The sequence below is a fragment of the Callorhinchus milii genome, unplaced genomic scaffold, assembly GCF_018977255.1.
Source record: "Callorhinchus milii isolate IMCB2004 unplaced genomic scaffold, IMCB_Cmil_1.0 Scaffold1386, whole genome shotgun sequence".
Classification (NCBI taxonomy): domain Eukaryota; kingdom Metazoa; phylum Chordata; class Chondrichthyes; order Chimaeriformes; family Callorhinchidae; genus Callorhinchus; species Callorhinchus milii.
The window spans coordinates 1-12,488 of NW_024706127.1; the positions used below are offsets into that span (position 1 = coordinate 1).

Genomic DNA, 12,488 nt, shown 5'->3' on the forward strand with positions numbered 1-12,488 from the left:
TACGGGTTTTTATTGGATTAATCTATCGTTTTCTGGGCGAGTAATCCCTTCAGAAATAAAGAAACAACCATAAATGAAACTTGAAACATTGCACGTGCTTGAAATCTGAAACAAAACAGAGATCCCTGGGAATACTCAACAGGTCAGGCAACATTTATGGAGAAAGGAGAGTGTGTCAACGAGGATGATGTGACAAGTTTCTGAAGAAGCGTCCCGAACCCGAAACATTGACCAATTTTTTTCCAATCCCCGTAGGTGCTCCTGACCTGCTGAGTGTACTTAGAGATCTCTGTTTTTATTAATAATAATACATTGGTCCTTCGGTCGATAACCGGTTATGAGGCACTGCTGTGCACAATTGGCTGTCACACTTCGCCCATAAAATATACCATCAATCTATTTCATAATACAATCTTTGAAGTACTTGGAGGCGTCTCAACAAGCTGATAGGAGGTTACATCAAATGCAAGAATTATTAATAATTACATTAATTTATTATTATTATTACATTGTATTATGTAAATTATATTAATTTATTATTATTAAAATTGCAAAATATTTGGTTTGCTTTCGGTATGTTCTCCCAGTTGAATAAATCCACGTAAAAATTGATGTAGTGAATGAAAAATAGTGTTTTATTTCCGTTCTTTAACAGTTAATAATCGTATAGATTCGTTCATATGACACCAGCCTGGTGGGTGTGGAGGGATTGGTGTGTGCGGAGGGATGGGATTGTGAATGGTGGTAGACAGAGAGAGAGAATGAAAGATACACTCACGCAAATACATGTGATATTAGCACTGCTGATATTCAAGCAAGTGTGGTAAGAGTGAGCGAACAGCGATGGCTGCAGGTTCAAACACATGTGCACACATAGTGACACAGAAAGTCAAACACGACACTGAGCTATAGAAAAACACAGACATTCTGTGTGTAAGAGATATAAACAAAAAGCTGTACTCAAGCACACAGAGCACTCAAAGAGAGTGACATACGTTTGCAGACATATGGGTTAACCATTTCACAACATCTCCACAAACTTCGCTTACCCGGGACTGTAGAGCGACGGAATCCAAGGCGCTCAACTCTGTCTCCAACTGTGACTCGAGATTGCGGATACACAGTGCAGAGGGAGTTTTACTGTATCAACTCCCTGATCTGGGAGTGTATGGACATTACACCATTTCCAAATTTTTATGCATCCAACATGTTATCGTAGTCGACAGCAACGTTTCTCAATGAAATAAACTAACAATTCGAATGAATGGAAACGTCACCACTTTGCTTAAATCCTCCCTGAATTTGGTCTGGGTCACCGCGTAAATAAATGTGTTTGTACAGGTACTCAGAAGCTTCAGCATGTAACCAGTGTGCCACGCAATATACCATAGGGACGTTGGAGGAATATATTTTTGAAATCCTCCAGTATAAGAAATATAGAACGTATGTAACCCATAATAATACAAAACTGGTGGAAATAGCAAAGAGTAAAATGATGGATTTATTTCGATTCTTCATCTCTGGATCACTGTCGCTCACATCTCTATTCTTGTCCCCATTACTGATTTCCCGCAATCTCCTTCGGGCTCGACTGGCCACGAGTATGTGCCTGACAGTCAGGGAGTTGAGCAGCAAAATAATAATGAATGGGAGAATTGGGGTTAAAGTGTAATGAAATGTGTCAAACGCTGCCCATACCCGAGAAGTGTAATAGCTTGGTTTAGGTTCGCACCCCCATGGTATGTTATTAACTATGTACTGTGCCTCAACTACAAAACCCCAGGGAATGTTTACCACAAAGGAAATCACACTCAATATCGCTATCACTGCAGCAGATGTTTTTTCGGAACAATATTTTGTTTTCAGATTTTGGCAACAGATGGCCACATATCGATCAAAGGTAAAAGCCACAGTTAACCAGACAGAAATTGATGAACCTGACGCAGCCAGGACCATTAATGTTCCACACACAGGTGTGATCAACACGAACGAAATTCGGAAATAAGAAGGAATAACTCGATAGAGAATCACTGATATGATAATCACCATCAGATCAGTCACTGACATGGACACCAGATAGTGAGTGATACATTTGGAGAGACCGCACCGCCCTCGAGACAGGATCACAATCGACACGAGGTTCGCTACAGAGAGAGTGAAAGAGAAATAACCATCACAATGCAACAACTTGTACATAATCCGTTGCTACAATTGACATAGTGTAAATCGAATGCAATGGACTTGGTGCTGGCAAAATCTCTCCCAGCTCAAATCCTAATCTTTTGGATTCAAAGCGAGAAATCTGTCTCGCAACGACTCAAATACAGTAAAACAGAGAGAGACAGATACAGATACACATAAACAGAAAGATACAGAGACAAACAGACAGTCACAGAAACACATACTGAGAGAGCAAGAAAGAGGGGAGAGAGTTACGGAGACAAAGATAGTGAGACTGAAACATACAGAGACAAACAGACAGGAAAACAAATTCAGAGAAACAGATGGACAGAGAAAGAAAGACAGATATAACAACTGGAAAAAAAGTTGCATTCATATAGCGCCCTTAGCGCCGCATGCAATGCTTATGCTTATACAAACCTTCAACACATCGCTATGGGTATGTTGTCCTGGCCTGGTGTAACGGAAAATAGTAGAGCAAGGATAGCAAGAGAAATTGTCAATACTTTCAAACCAACAACAGGGGATACATTCACACCAACACAGACACAAAGAGAGATAAGGACACACGAAAACTGGTGAAAAAACACTCAGAAAGACACAGAGAGATACACCGCACAGATAGAGAGACATAGACCCAGGGAGAAACACAGAGATTCATAGAGACAGAGATAAACTCGCACAAAGGGATAGACACACTCAGAAAGAGACAGATATACACATAGATAGAGAGACAGAGACACAGACAGAGAGGTACACTCACACATGCAGAGAGAGGTACATATAGACAGCAAGAGAGAAATACACAGAAAGAGATATACAGAGACAAAGAACCACTCAATGACAACATTTCAAACGAATAGTGCCTTTAACACCGAGAGAACGCCCTAAACACAGAGAGAGAAACGGAGATATACAGAGACGGAGTGAGATTGGCAGATCAATACACTCGGACTGGAAGAGAGACAGAGAGATAAGGAATTCTTGCATTCGATTCAATGCCTTAACATGTTGTTCTGACGTCTCAAAATGGTTCACAAAATACCCTGTAAATTGATAGTGCTCTAACCACTGAGCTACAGTAGTGTATTACTTTATATATATATATAGCACTATATAGACTGACCAAAATATCATACAACGCCATCCGGCGACATCCAAACATCTCAAAGCATTTGACCAGATTTCATGGCAATGACTGTAATTTTGGCCAAAGGCGGCAGCTGAACTGTGCACAAACCGCCATGAAGTGATTTATCAAGTTTATCTCGGAGATTGCTGCCCCACACACCCCATGAAATTCCTTTTCTTTTTGTATTGTGCCGCACGTCCTTTAATATCTAAAGAGGAAAGTCGGAGTTTTCTTATTAAGTTCTTATTCAAATCGCGGCTCCTCCAACAAGGGTCAATATCCCGACATGTGTCTGGGATCCACCCCTTTCTGATTGAGAGGGGAAAGTGCTACGAGCGAAATCAGGCAACAATCTTTACTTTACTGCCCACTCATCTCACTAATGAATTGGTTAAACCACTTGCCAGGAACTCCAAATGCGGCGAGAATCGGATAGTAAATTTGTTGTATCCTGTGTATTAGCGCAATTGCCATCCTCACAGAGAACTCTTCTCGGTACAGACAGGAGCTCACACTAACAAGATGATATTAATTGGCAAAACACACAGTGGGATTTATACCAACGTGAACACTTCATTGAGCAGATTTACTGCACGAACATGGCTGGTTTTCAGTGATGTGGAAAACGTGAACTCTCCTGAGCCGTGCAACGTAACTCAGTTATTTATTTATAGCCAAATTATTGCTTGTTGTCTCCTCCATGCGGAAAAACCATCGCCATGGTTTCAACACCGGAAAGGCTACCCTATATGAAGGGCACCATACGAATTCTAATTCATAGAATCATAGAATGTTATGGCACAGAAGGAGGCCATTCGACCCATCGAGTCTGTGCGGCTCTTTGACAGAGCAACTGACTTTTATTAACCCCACTCACCAGCTTTCTCTCCATAACCCTGCAAACCTGTCTTCTCCAGATACCTATCCAGTTCTCTCTTAAAAGCTGTTATCGAATCGGACTTCACTGCCTTTCAGATCATTCCAAATTCTAACAACTCGCTGAGTGAAAAAAAATTCTTCTAACCTCCCCTCTGCTTCTTTTGGTAGATATCTTAAGACTGTAACCACGAGTCACAGACACACCTACCAGTGGAAACAGCTTTTCCTTATCTCGCCTGTTGAAATCTTTCATGATCTTGAAAACCTCTATCAGGTGCCCGCGTAACCTTCTCTGCTCTAATAGGAAAAGTCCTAACTTTTCCAGCCTGTCCTCATAGCTAAGCTTCCCCATTCCTGGTATCATTCTCGTGAATCTCCTCTGCACCCTTTCCAGTGCCTTAATATCCTTCCTGAGGTAAGGTGCCCAGAACTGGACGCAGTACTCCAGCTGAGGCCTAACCAGTGTTTTGTATAGATTAAGCATAACCTCCTTACTCTTATACACTATGCCCCTCCTAATGGAGCTCAGTACACCAAATGCCCTTTTTACTGCCCTATCTACGTGCTCTGCCACCTTCAATGAATCGCTTACTTGAACGCCCAGATCTTTCTGTACGTTGACTCCCCCTTAAGATTGAGCTAGCAAGCCTATATTGTCTCCTATCATTTTTCCTATCTAAGTGTATCACCTCGCACTTATCTACATTGAAATCCATCTGCCACATGTCAGCCCTTTCCACCATTCTGTGTATGTCTGCCTGCAGTCCGTCACAATCTTCTTCACTATTTACTACCCTACCGAACTTGGTATCATCTGCAAACTTGGAAATAGTGCTCCCTATGCCCAAGTCCAGATCATTAATATATATTAGAAAGAGCAGGGGTCCCAATACCGATCCCTGGGGGACACCGCTGCACACCTCTTTCCATTGCGAGAAACACCCATTAACCACAACACTCTGCATTCTGTCACTCAGCCGGTTCCTAATCCAAACGGCTCCTGTCCCCTTAATACCGTGGGCCTCCAGTTTTTTTATTAACCTCTTATGCGATACTGTGTCAAAAGCCTTTTTAAAATCCATGTAAATAATGTCAACCGCATTAGCCTCATCAACCCTCGCAGTCACCTCTTCAAAAAATTCTATTAGATTTGTTAGGCAAGATTTGCCTTTAACAAATCCATGTTGGCTGTCTCTAATTACCTCGTGTTCCTCTAAGTAGAGATTTATTTTGTCTCGGATTACGGTCTCCAGTAGCTTTCCTATTACCGAAGTTAGGCTGACTGGCCTGTAATTTCCGGGCTTGTCCTTCTGCCCCTTTTTGTAGAGTGGGGTAACATTAGCTACTTTCCAGTCTCTTGGCACCACTCCTGTGTCCAATGGTGATTGAAATATAATGGCCAAAGCCTCCGCTATTTGAACCCGTATCTCCCACAACAACCTTGCATGAAACCCATCTGGTCCTGGTGACTTATCAATTTTGAGCCCAGTCAATCTTTTCATACCCTCCTCCCCACCACCGGAAGAAGTGCTTTCAGTCACCATGCCCCAAACTCTGGAACGCTTTCCCTCAATCTCTCCATCTTGCCGCGTCTCTCCCATTTTTCAAATTCCACCCGAAAACCTTCTTTTTCGACAGCGTTTATGACCAACTCACCTCTACCCGCCGCCAGACTTGTAGTCAAGCTCCGCACTGTTAATATCTGAGACCCTGCCAGCCACCGGGGCGATAGAGAGTGAGAGAGAGCCCTAGAGAGGCAGAGAGAGAGGCAGAGTGCCTGAGATAGAACGAGAAACATAGAATGGCAGAGAGAGAGACTCAGAGAAGCAGAGAGGGAGGCAGTGACACAGACCTTGAGAGACATAGTAACAGAGAGAGACAGAGATACTGAACAACAGTGAGAGAGAGAGTCAGAAATAAAGAGATATGGAGAGAGACACCTCAGTATAGACACCTGATATTAAAAGTGACACAACTTTGTAGACTGTCCCGGCCTGTGACACCGCAGTCCGGAGTCTCCTGGATCTGCTCCTCATTCTGTGTCGTGTCTCACATCTCATCACAGCCAATCCTGACATCACAGCCTCACACGTCACACGGAGAGATTGTACATCCGTCCATTTTATTGTGATACCAACACAACACAAAACAAAATGACATTTGTGTATAGTGCCTTTCACATCAGGAGGACGTCCCGGGTAATAAAGGGTTAAATCACGAGGGCAGGTTACCTAAACTTGGTCTCTACTCCCGTCAACTTAGAAGGACGAGGGGTGATCTAATTGAGGATTTTAAAATAATAAAGACATTCGATAGTGTAGACAGAGAGAAACTTGGTCCCTTGTTGGGGGAATCCAGAACAAGGGGGGCATCATCTTAATATTAGAGCCGGGCCATTTAGGGGTGAAATTAGGGGCAGTTTTTCACCCAAAGGCCAATGGGAATCTGGAACTCTCTACCCCAAAAGGCTGTGGATTATGGTTGGATCCATTCACATTGTCCGGACGGAGGTGGGGAGATGTTTGTCAGGTCGGGGTGTTAAGGGATACGGGGCAAAGGCCGGTAACTGGGGTTGATGTACAGATCAGACGTGACCTTATAGAATGGCCGAACAGGCTCGAGGGGCTGAATGGCCTTCTCCTGTTTCTATGTTCCTACGTCACCTCCACTCTCTGCCCAGTAACCCCCGAACGCTCTCTCTGATTGATCGCCCTCACCCCTGTCAGGGGTCAGTGTCAGGTCGGTGCCCAGCCATGTGCTGAAGTAAGGGAAGATTTTTCCAGTGAACGTGTGGGTGAAAGTGAAGAGATGAGACATGTGGTCGGCGTCGTACAGCGACACCTGTCCTCCCGCATAGTCCAGGTACACGCCCAGCACCCGGGGGCTCACACTCAGGGGGAGAGGGGGTAGAAGGTGAGGTAAGAGCTTCATATTCCCCATTGTACAGCTCCACAGCCCAGACTCCAGCCTCAGGTCCAGGTGTGAAACTCTCCTTCCTGGGCACAGACTCTCGGGCCACCCCCACTATCCAGTATGTGCTGCTCCACACCCCCACCTCCCAGTAATGTCTCCCTGATGTGAACCCCTCAGATCCCAGGACACTGGGCCTGTGACTGAACCTCTCCATGGTCAGGAACCTGCTGATTTCTGCACCATATCTCACTCGGGTCCGGTCCTCAGACAGGATGAGCCGGGGATGGGCTGTGTTTGGATCCAGAGTCAGAGAGGCTGGAGCTGAAACAGAGAATGTTGACATGTTGGAGATCGTGTGGTGAACGGTTGACATTATATTTCAATGGTTCATTCAGTGAGGGTTGGATTCCTGCTCTGTGTGTCTCAGGTTACACGTGGGACACCAGTAATGTCTGGCTGTGACCCGGGGCCCAGCCACCGCAGGGCTGAGGTGGGCTGAGCTCCCAATGATCTTATTTAGCATTCCCGACTAAGGGATGAGGAATGAAAACAAGACATTTACACCACATCTATTCCCAAAGTCAGACTCAGATCACAGGAACACAGTAAGAGCCAGTGTTACCTGCAGTGATGCCCTTTAACAACCGTTTCCACTCTCTGCTCTGCAGAGGCCCAGTGAGCTCCCCCTCAGCCACATCAACAGACACTTTTGTGGGTTTCTTGATGTCAACACCAGACCTGGGCACAGATAGAGATTTGTTTAGTTAAACTCAACATCGATGACACAGTGGAGATTTTCACCATCGCCACCATTGTGGAATCCTATAGCTCAGTAGTTAGAGCACTCGCCTGACAAGCCAGAGGACCCTGTTTCAATTCCCGGGTAGGACGAAACATTATGTATGTTTCCTTACTTCACACGTCAGTATGTTCCTTCTTACACCGAGCAATTAGTAACCCGTTTGCTAGTCGATTGATGGAGCAACTTTCCAGCAGTAATAATCCCATGAAAAAAAATTGAGTTGGGACACTGCAGGGCGAAATTTTCTGATGTGTTTGTCCCTCAAAATATACGGTCAGTTCCCTTTTCAGTACACAACAACAACCACAAGATTCCATTTATAGAGCGCCTTTCACGTCGGGAGGACGTCCCAAGGAGCTGTACAGTTGGGTCAGGACACGAGCAGTGGGGAAATGGTCAGGGTGAGGGGAAGGAAGGGAGGGAGCGAGGAGTGGGTAGTATATTCTACTAAGAGCTTTTAGACATCTCAACGTTGCGATAAAGTTCTCTATGGAATGATAGGATTATTATCGTCATCACAATTTCCTGGAGAATTTGAAGATAGACTGGACAGATATAATGTTATGAGCTCTCACACACATATGTTTCTCTGTAACTTATATCACTTTCTGTTACACACTGGGATTAGGGAACGTCACGAACAAGAGGGATGTAAGAAAAGATTACATACCTGTCAATGATGGATTTGATGTCCTACAAAGGAAATGAAAACAAGGAGAGTGAGAGTCCATCTTGCACACAGATCGAGACGACCTTAAACGGGTATTAGATGGATTGCTGTTGTGGTTCGTGTTAAATTGAGATAAACTGATAACTCATCCCTCCTACGCAACAGGTCTCAGGAGTGGTGGGTTAGGCATCAATACATAAAGCAATGTGGCCAGAATAATGACAACATGATGACTTAAATGGTCGTGAATGTTAAGCCAGTGTCGTGTTATCGGAAGTGTACTGTTTTAGTGAATTAAAACTAAATTTCTGATGTGAGTCACACAGATTGTATTAAGTAACCAATCACTTCACTTCAAAAATCATCCTTCACCCCTCGTCTATATATCTTTATAAATTCAGCTTTAACACCATAAACTATAGATCTATCACACCAGACACACACCAGCATTAACTCACTCACTGTCTGTCCATTAAACCAATAGTAACACATTCATTGTCTGTCTATCACACCAGACATACGGCCTATGTACCTTCAGGAATTCGGTGTTCTGTAGAGTCAGTCTTGTCTGGATTTCCGCTATTCTCTGGTTAATAGAAGTAATTTGCTTGGAAATGTCACTCTTATTGTTTTCTATTTGTCCTAAGATGGCCTCCTCCTGCTCTCTGAGTTTGGTGATAAGGTCTTGATGCTCCTCAGTCAGCAGCGAGTCACGTTGAGCAAATTCAGCGTCGATGTTCTTCCTCAGACGCTCGGCTTGTCTCTGTCACAATAAACACAAGTTTAAAGTTACCCGACACAAGAACAGGGGCTCGGCCTGTCAGTCACGGTTACATTGCCCGTGAACCTGGTGATATCCTCCTGAGGGGGAGGGTAGCGAGGTCTCCTGAACTGAACTGGCTCCAAGGTGACCTGCCTGGCAATGAAATGCCGGCATCGAGCAGGGACTCTGTGACGGTCTCTTGTCCAGTTCCTGAGCCAGGCCGGTCCACAGTATCCCAGGCACTGCTGATAACAGCACAGCCCAGACTGGCTCATCGACAGGACCTGGATAGGCAGACGAGTCACTGTGGTCAGTGAGTAAACCTACTCATCTCCTGATAACCCTGCAATATCAAGCCATAACTGATAGGGTGTTCCTGGCTGGAGACAACAATATCAATGGGATGGGCTCAGAGTTGATATTCCAACCCCTCACCTCCACTTCCAGTTGAGTAGCTCCTTCTTCTCTCTGACATTGGGTCATTTCATCCAACTGTTTATGAAGAGTTTCCAGTGCTTCCTGCAGCTTTTGCTGAAAGAAAGTGAATGTACATTAACAGTGAGAAGGGACAGTCATTGTTACTAATTCAGCATATTCCACATGTGTGACAGGGCTGTAATATTCCATTCCACTCCATCAACACAGCAAGATTCTGGGAACACAACCTTCTGACCCAGAGGTCGGTGAGATTGCTGCTCCGTGACCAACTGTACACAATATCATGTCTTTACCAATATGTCACATAGAGTGTAACAGCACATTGACAAAGCTTCATCTGCTCGACTAAACTTTAACTTGGTCATCAAACCAATCTTTCATATTCAACAACTGGTTCAGTTGATCAGATTGTGGCCTCTGAGTCAGGAGGTTTTGGGACATTGTGTGCAAATCGGCAGCTATGCTCACAGTCAGGTCACTTTAGGGTTCCATAAACCTGGTCTGTATTCCCTTACTTTGGAAATTTGAGGGGTGATCTGATTGAGGTGTTTAAAATAATACAGGATTTCAGTAGAGTAGCTACAGAGACAGTATTTCTTCTGGTGATGGAATCCAGAACAAGTGGCATGATATTACAATTAGAAGAAGGCCTTCATAAGCGAAATCAGGACGCATATTTTTCGACACCGAATGATGTGGAAATCTGGAAATTTACCCCCAATAGTCAGTGGATTAATATTGAGGTGGATAGATTTTTGTTAGGTCAGGGTTTCAAGGGATATGGGGCAAAGGTGGTGAGTTACAGTTGAGGTACAGATCAGCCATGATCTAATAGAATGGCAAACAGGCTTCAAGGTCTGAATAGTCTTTTCTTGTGCCTATGTTCCTATGTTTACAATGTATTCTGAAGCACTTTCAGACATCATCCCGACGCTGTGTGAAATGTCAGGATTAATATCAATTCCACGACTTGTGGAGCTCAGCAGCTTCCTTAATGGGAATGACTGTGTGATCCTTGTGATCACGGGACATCGCACAGACCTCACAGATCGCTCTTTGATCCATTTCACAAAACAGTTTCAGCTTCTCCTCATGCTCTTCACACTGGATTCCCACCTCTTCCAGCCTCGGATTCAGGCTCAGTTTCTGAACACTCTCCACCATGTTAGACAGAGTTCGGTTGGGCCGAACACCCCTCTGGAGAATCTGCTGCCTGCACTGTGGAGAGGACACACTTCCTTGCCCTGTGCCCCAACACTATAAAATACAGTCTCTGCAGAGGTTGTGGCCGCAACCTATATTCAATGGATCCGTGTAAAACTCCAGAGAGATTGAACAAGGAATTTCCTATCTCAGGTTCTTCAGTTCCTGCACAGACGCCATTTCAACATCAGCTCTTTGCTCTGTTTGGGACTTTCACCTTAACCCAAACCAACAAGTGGCTCTGTGGGTGGGGATCACAGACCAGCTGCTGTTTGAAGGGACAGACACCTGAAGGCAAAAGTAACACAGATGTTAAGCACATTCGGCCCATTTGTACAGTCGCATCTCAGTATGTTTAACAATTGCACTGATAGATATTCAGCTGGGGAAAATGGGAGGGGACCATTGGCTCGGTTCAAGAGGAAAGTGATCAGTGTAAAGAGTGGCAAGGCTGATGGACTGAGGAATGGGTTCGGGTAAAGTACTTGGCATTGTTTTTCAAGAGCCAAGGCTTGAAGTCCCCAAAAACAGTAACAACAGCTTGCAATTATATAGCGCCCTACATGCGTATTAGGTTAGCCTGTTAGAGCGCTTAACAGCGGCGGAGTTTGACTCCGAATTCAGGGAAGGGTGAGGTGACCGTAAGCACAGTCGAACACGAAAGTCATCATGTGGGTCTTGAAAGTGGGGAGAGAAGGGGCAAGGCAGAGGCTTGAGGGAGAATATTCCATAGATTTGCTGCACAGTGGCTGAAAGCACGACCTCCGATGGTGGGGCAGAGGGTGGTGCGAGTGATGAGTGGGAGGCCGGTGCCAGTCGAGCAGAGGTGTTTCACATAGGTAGGGAGGTGCTGGGGATTGAATGGATTTGAACACGAAAGTGAGATCTTGAAGTCGATCCTTTCGATGAAGGGGAGGCAGTGGAGCCTGGGCCAGAACTGGTGAGATGTGTGTATGGAGCTTCGTCCAGGTCCATCTTTGGGCAGGAGATTTGTGAATGAGTTGCATCTTGTGAATGATGAAGATGGAGAGGTGAGACGTGCGTTGGAATAATCCAGGCGGGAAGTGAGAGCACGTTGCCGGAATCTAACGAGCTACAACCAAACAATTTATCGTAGAAAAGACTGTCTGGGAATCGAATCCCCAGGACTACACTACCCACATTGGCTTTGGCTTGCAGAGTTAATAATAATAGTAATCCTTGTATATGATGCAGGGCTCCACTCAGCTCAACTCGTTTAGCTCAGCTTCTCTCAGCTCAGCTCCCCGCTCCTCAGCTCCCCGCACCTCAGCTCCCCTCACCTCAGCTCCCCTCAGCTCAGCTCCTCACAGCTCAGCTCCCTTCAGCTCAGCTCTCCTCAGCTCTGCTGTTCTCAGCTCAGCTCCCCAAAGCTCCCCTCAGATCTGCTTCCCTCTGCTCAGCTTCCCTCAGCTCAGTTCCACTCAGCTCAGCTTCCCTCAGCTCAGCTCTCTTCAGCTCATCTCGCCTCAGCTAAGCTCCCTTCAGC

General features: G+C 45.1%; 1 pseudogene across 1 annotated transcript; it reads right to left on the minus strand.

Moving 5' to 3' along the window:
- Positions 1-6,295: 6,295 nt before the first annotated feature.
- Positions 6,296-11,289, minus strand: LOC103172807 (annotated as a pseudogene). Its single transcript, XR_006086243.1, has 6 exons — positions 10,820-11,289; positions 9,776-9,871; positions 9,110-9,340; positions 8,578-8,600; positions 7,728-7,843; positions 6,296-7,426 (listed from the first exon to the last, which is right to left on the minus strand). The product of XR_006086243.1 is annotated as an E3 ubiquitin-protein ligase TRIM39-like (transcript).
- Positions 11,290-12,488: the final 1,199 nt, after the last annotated feature.